Below are 7505 nucleotides of genomic sequence, written 5' to 3' on the forward strand. Positions count from 1 at the left end.
ACACAAAGTTTATTTAAAAAGTGTTGAATTAAGTTGGTTTTCACATTTTTTCATAGGATAAGTGCCATGAATAGTGTATGAAAATTAGGTATTTTTGGCACTTATCAGTTATTCTCTTCTCCATCATAAGTGAGTAATTCCCTTTTTTTCTAGGATTAGTGCTACGCTCTTTTACATTCAATAAACACTTGTTTTTAGTTCTATTTCATTGAGTGTTGTGATTTGAATCATTAAGCTTAGTTTTATTCGTTTGAGTTGTCTAGCCAACAAGTTACACCTCTTAGATACAGTGGGGAAGGACCGAGAGGTGAACCCAACTATTTGACCATTCAATAATTCAAACTAGAATCCTAATTCACGAGAGTAAAATTAGGATTCTAGGGGGTTTCCATAATTCACATTGGGTTGCTATGAAGCGATTTGATAGAAATATCCAAGTATAGGATTCGATTGATAATCATACTATGAGAGTAGGTGTGAATTCAATGGAGTACACATGTCGGAGCTCGAGAGAGGATGACACATATCAAAGAACATTTCATCCTCACAACTTAAAAGTTCATGGAAAGGACCAAAACAAGGATTTGTGAGTGTAAACGCCATAACCCTTATGTTGGGAAACCTTCCTAAATTAGATTTTAATCTATATTTAATATTTTCATAATTATTCTTGTCAATTGTTCAATTGTTTTAAATTCACTTTTAATTTCTATTTGAGTTAAGTATAAATTTATTGTTGTAATTAAAGGAATTTTCTAGTCCTCGTGGGATAGATATTTTATTACTTGACGACATAATCATGCACTTGGTAGTTGCCTTATCAAGTTTTTGGTGTTGTTGTTAGGCGCTATGTCAAAATTTCTATAATTCTCAATTAATTCATTACTTCACTCTAGTGTAGTACGCATTTTCCTTTTTCTTGATACCTCTACAGGTTATCCACTTGGTATATGCAAAGTTCGAATTAATACTCAGAGTCGGAAAGGACTTTCTGTTGAAGAAGAAGGAAACAAAGAGAAATAGCAAGAGAAAGATGTGCGCGTGTACACACAATGGAAAAACGAGATAAAAAACCACTTCGTGACTATGCAAGCCCTAACGCTTGTAGTTCACATCTTGGAATAATCCTCCCAGTGATAAGTGCCAAAAGTACCTAATTTTCATACACTTTTCATTGCACTTATCCTATGCAAATCATGAAAAACCAACTTAATTCAACATCACTTTTCATATGCAAATCATGCAAACCCAACTTAATTCAATAATTTTTAAATAAATTGTCACGTTTTGATCTTATATTTTTTATCACCTCATTACAAAAAATAGGAAAATGAAGAAGAATAAAAATAATCAAAAAATATATAGTCAAGCAAGGAGGTGTCCACATAAGCCATTTTGATGCACACATGAAGCTGTTCACTAAGCCGCCTGGTGTGGACATTCAACACTGCCCAACTGACCTGACACCAACTTGGTTGGGTCACACACATGCTTTACACGGTCAGACTCAAGCCTAACCTAAGCCAACATGTTGAAGCACGCAGCTCAACAAGCACCTTGGGGCCGCCCAGTTGGAAGTACACACCTAGCCAAAGAATGAAAAGCTGCTCAAGCAAGCAGCTCAATATGGACACATAAGCAGCCAGGCAGGCTAGACCCAACTAGGGGTCAACTAGACTTAGCCACCAAGCAACCTTGACATCATGCATGACCTCACTTGACAAGGCCCCTGAGCACTTTTTAGAGTATCCCACAATAGCCTAGTCAAGGAGCTCACAACTAGCTTTGGTGAGTCAACACCAAGCAGCTGACTAAGCTGCTTGGTCATGGACCAAACCCATGCTGAAGGGTTTGGTGCACCTTTCATGGGTAAGCAGGTGAGCCAGGCGGTGACCTGGTTGCCTAGATTAGGGAGATGGGAGAGGTGAACCTTAGTATATTTCATTAGCAAGGCACAACATGGGCCAAAGTTCCGCAACTAGAATTCAGAAAAGGTAGTTGTTGAAAGGAGAGTTTTTGTCAAGAATCCCCCCCTTAACAGGTGGTCAATTTTTTGAAAGGGTTTTCCATAGAAAGTTATTTATTGATTAGAGTGATGAGTGATCAACAATTTATTTAATTGGTAACTTTATTAATTTACTCTCTTTTTGGGGTTCCTTTTAACCATACCATTTCTTAGGGAAGGTTGGTATTGAAGAATAAAAAGAATAAAACAATGATAGATGCGGAAAAGTATATGACAAAATATAAATAAACCAAATAACAATAATAGATGCGGAAAGTAAATGATAGAAATTAAATGTTAGTTGCGGAAAGGAAATGACAGAAAGTAAATGTTAGCGGTTAAATTTATTAATTCATCACTCTTTTATTGTCAAGTAACAATTAATTTATTGAATTGCACTTTTTGTATGTTGTTTCTATTCACATAGTTACAAATCATGAATTGAAGTGCACTTTTATGATTTGGTTATGTTTCAACAAATAAATTTATTGATAACACTTTATTATTTTAAGCTTACATCTCTTTCAAGATTCAATTGTAGTATAGTATAGGGTTATGTCGAACCACAAGAAATTGCGTAACAGAAATATATTCATACTTTGTATCTTTTATCAAAAGTATAATTTTGACAAATAAAGTTGTTTTGGTTTTTTTATGAATTGATAAACATGAAAAAGTAAAGAAACTAACTATTGACAAATTCAAGAAGAGAATATGGTTAGAATGATGGAATAATTTCTTGAACAATATCAACATGAGAATTTATGCAAGTTATATGTTATAATTTGGTTAAATCATACACCATGTCTAAACCTTCTATATAGAGTCCTAACATGGAAAGATGATTTCCAAACCTTGTATAATGCACTAAACAATAATTAACTTCCACTCGTCGGAGTAGGTTGGCACACCCTACTTAAGGCTCCATTCACATTGTCTAGCCTTAAATAGAAGTTGCTTAAAATATATCCTTTGATATGGCAAGTGAACTAAGGTGTAGGTTATACTTTTTATTTCAGTTGTCAACTCTTTAAGAAGAAGCATGTTTTGGATATTTAAATCAAGGTTTATGTGATCAATCTAAAACCACTTAAGAACTTATTAAAGAATCAATATAGACAAAACAATAACTTGTATAAATGAAGAAGAAAATAAAAGTACAAGAACTTACACATAGTCCAACTTTTTGGAGTATTAGCCATCCATCTAAAGATTAGATTCTTTTGGTTGCAAATGAGGTTACAACAAAATCATATTTTTGCCAACTCTATTCCCTTTGAATTTCCATGAAATAGACACCTAAGAATAGCCTAAAAGAAGAGCGAACCGAAATGGGATGAAGAAGAAATTACAAAGTATTTACATTGTATAAAAGTGGGGAAATGGGAGTGCCTTTTAATGGCACTCTGGACCCCCTTTTGGGTCGCTCAACACTTGACCAAGTGGTTTGGGACTCCCATAGCTGGTGGGTCAGCACCTTGTCACAATGTAAATATATCATACATGAGGTCAAGTGCTTGGCCTTTTGATAAGTGCCAAAAATGCCTAAAATTCATATACTTATTATGGCACTTATCATTGGAAAAATTGAGAAAACCAACTTAATTCAACAATTTTTTGATAAAATATCACAATGTTGTATATATGCTTTGTGTATTTCTTTTGTATTATATTTTGTAGAATTTTGATGGAAAAGAGAAGAATTAATCAAATACAAGTAAAGTGGTTAAAATAAGCCAAAATGATCCACAAATGACATGCTTAAGCTGGACATGGCAAGCTATATGGTTAGCCTTAAGCATGACTCAACAAGACTAGGCCTATGTAAAAAAAATATGGAGTCAACAAGAAGGTACTCACTAAGAAGCTTAGCTTGGACCAAGCCCACGCCTAGCTGACCTAGACACCAACCTAGCACAGTCAGACCCAACCTGGCACCGTCAGAACACAAGCATGGCACAAGCCAACCTACTCAAGCAGACAGCTTCGCGGAGCACCTGGACCGCCCAGCTTGGAATCACACACCTGACCAGATCAGCAAGCACTAGGCCACATCACCATCCGCATGGTCAAAGCTGCTCAAGCAGGCAGCTTAGCGGTGCCACCTAGGCGCTTGGCGATATGCACCCATCAACTTGGTCAAGTTGACTTAGCCACCAAGAAACCATGACCTCATGGATGACCTCATTCCAAGTTGCCTCCTTAGGCTTTTCAGAGGTAGCTCACAACTAGCATGGGTGACTCAACCACAAGCAGGTGACTAAGCTGCTTGGCCATGACCAGACCCATGATGAAGGGTTTGGTCAGTAGCTTAGCAGTTAATGAGAGGAGCTTGGCGGTTGGCAGAAACTCCTATAAATAGGCGACACTTCATTCACATTTAGAGACATTCATACAGATTCTCATACACTTCCATTCCTCATACTCTCTTTAAACCGAATTCTTCTCTTCTTCTAATTTTCATGGAGAATTTTTACTCCAAAGTAGTTTAGGTAAGTTTATTGTGTAGTTTTTTCTTAATTCAAGAGGAGAAAGGAGATGGAAAATGAGGTATAAAAATTTAATTTTGTAATCTCATTTCGGTCCAAAAAGCATCTCATCCTTGGATAGATGGCTCATGCTCCTACAAATTGACTTGGATTATGGTGCAATTTATTCTCTTTAATTTATCATGTTTTGAATTCAATTCATTTCAAGTTATTACTTTTGGTTAGTTTTGATTCTTTAAGAAGTTCTTAATGTGGTTTTAGCTAGATCACCTAAAATTTGATTTAAAGATCCAAAAATGTTTTTTCTTAAGGTATGGCCAAGTGATCTAAAAAGTATAACCTACATCTTAGTTCACTTGCCATATCAAAGCATCTATTTTAAGCAACATATGTTGAAGGCTAAATAAAGTTAACGGACCCTGAAGTAGGGTGTGACAACCAACTTCGACGAGTGGCAGTTAATTATTATTTGGTGTATTACATAAGGTTTCAAGATTATCCTTCCATACTAGGACACTAGATGGGAGATTAAGACTTGGTGTTTATAATTAGCCAAAGTATAACACATAACTTGTTTAATGTATTGAAAATCATTTGAGTTTAGAAATAATTCCATATTTCAAACCCATTTTCTTCTCAAGAATTTGTGAATATTAGTGTATGTTTCCTTGTTAACTTTTATGCAACATAACGCAAAAATCATTAAAATTGTGTGAGTCATTATTGTTTCTATAATATGCTTATATGATTATTTTCTGTTAATACAATTCCCTTTGGTTCGATATAAACCTATACTACTACAATTGAATGTTGAAAGAGATGCAAGTGTAACATAGTAATGAATAATAAATCTAACTACTAACATTTAGTGTCTGTCATTTATTTTCCGCAACTAACATTTATTCTCTGTCATTTACTTTTCCACAACTAAAATTTACTTCCTGTCATTTACTTATCCGCAACTAACATTTATTTATTACATTATTCTTTTATTCTTTATACCAACCCTTCCAAAGAAGTGGTATGGTTAACTTCTAACTTTATTCTTTTGTTCTTTATTATTCTTTGATACCAACCTTTCGTAAGAAATGGTATGGTTAACTTAATAAAATGAGACTGACCTATATGGTATGCTTAAAAGAAACTCGAAAAGGGAGTCAGTAAATAAAGTCACTAATTAAATAAATTGTTCATCAAATCATCGCTCTAATTAAATCAAATAACTTGCTATTGGGGAAAACCTCCTTTCAATAAATTGACCAATTGTTGAGGGGGGAACTCCTTAAAAAAAATATTTTAAACAAATTGGCGTCGTTGTCGGGAAATTGCTTTTTAATATAATTTTTTATATAGTATATTATAACATTAATAATTGTGCATAAATTATTCTCTTTACATTTTGTACAAATTTAATTTTCAGGGTGTAATTTTTAATTTGTATAAAAACGTAAATTACAAACTTTGTAAATTAATTTCTTTTTCTTAATAATCTTTCTTTAGAAATAGACAGATTTCCTTTTTGATTTTTCATTTCATGAAAAATGGACCCACATCCTGACATCCAAACTGAAATACACAATTTCATAAAGGAGTTTCAATAAAAAACTTTTGGAGAAAGCAAAGGAAAAAAACTTTTGGTGTCATGATTGTGATAATCAAAACATGGTCTATTTCATCAACAATCAACAACCATATCCCCAATCTGAGAACAAACTAGAGGAAATACTCGATAAACTCATGCAGACCACCATCAGGCATCAATAGATCAGAGATGATGCTATCAAAAATTTGGAGGATCAGATCAGGCACATACTTGAACATCATTCAACTATTCCAGAGCAATGTGAAGGTATTACCACCAGAAGTGAAAAAATGGTGGGAAGTGTTATTGAAAAAGAAAACGATGTACATAGAAAAATAAATGTACCAGAAACTAGCGTGTTGCAAAAAGAAGAAAACAATACCTACTAGTTTAGAAAAAATATCCTATCCCATTGTTGCATCAAAAGCCAAAAAAGAGGAGCAATTTGCTCGGTTCATGGAAATCTTCAAATCATTGTAAATCATCATTCCATTTGCCGAAGCTTCAGAATAAGTCTCAACATACTCCAAATTCATGACAGAACTGCTATCAAGTAAGAGGGGCTATTAGGATAAAGAACATACTCAAAAGTCATGCAATCATTCAAATGAACATTCTTCGTAACCTGAACGACCCAGGAAGTGTGACTATTTCAGTCACAATTGGAGCAGTTTCGATAGGCAAAGCACTTGCCGATCTCAGGGAAAGTGTTAGCCTAATGTCGTTATCAATGATGACGAGAATTGGAGGGTACCAACTAACTGGATGACTCTATGGGATGTGTCTTAGCCCAACATGATGAATCAGGCAGAAAAGAGCAAGCCATATACTATCTAAGCAAGAAATTCACTGAGTGTGAGACAAGGTACTCATTGCTAGAACGTACCTATTGTGCTCTAGAATGGGCATCTCGTCGTTTGAGGCAGTACATGTTGAGTCATACCACTTGGTTAATTTCAAAGATGGATCCTGTGAAGTATATCTTTCAGAAACCAATATTAACAGGGAGAATCGCTCGGTGGCAGGTCTTATTGTCAGAATATGATATAGTGTATGTGACACGAAAAGCAATCAAAGGTAGTGCCCTTGCAGATTATCTTGCCAGTCAACCCATAGAGAAGACCGAACCAATGAACTAAAAGTTCCCAGATGAAGGTATTATGAGTCTATCCTTGGGAGAACCAACAAAAGATGGTGTGTGGACGTTAGTATTTGATGGGGCCTCCAATGCACTCGGACACAGCATAGGAGTCGTGCTTGTATCTCTAGAAGGCAACTTCACTCATATTACTGCCAGGTTATGCTTTGACTACACCAAAAATATAGCTGAATATGAGGCATGTGCCCTAGGTTTGCAGGCAGCATTAGAAAGAAAAGTTAAAGTTTTAGAAGTCTTTGGGGATTCAGCTTTAGTCATCCATCAGTTGAA

Source organism: Lupinus angustifolius, unplaced genomic scaffold (genome assembly GCF_001865875.1).
Source record: "Lupinus angustifolius cultivar Tanjil unplaced genomic scaffold, LupAngTanjil_v1.0 Scaffold_17_127, whole genome shotgun sequence".
Classification (NCBI taxonomy): Eukaryota; Viridiplantae; Streptophyta; class Magnoliopsida; order Fabales; family Fabaceae; genus Lupinus; species Lupinus angustifolius.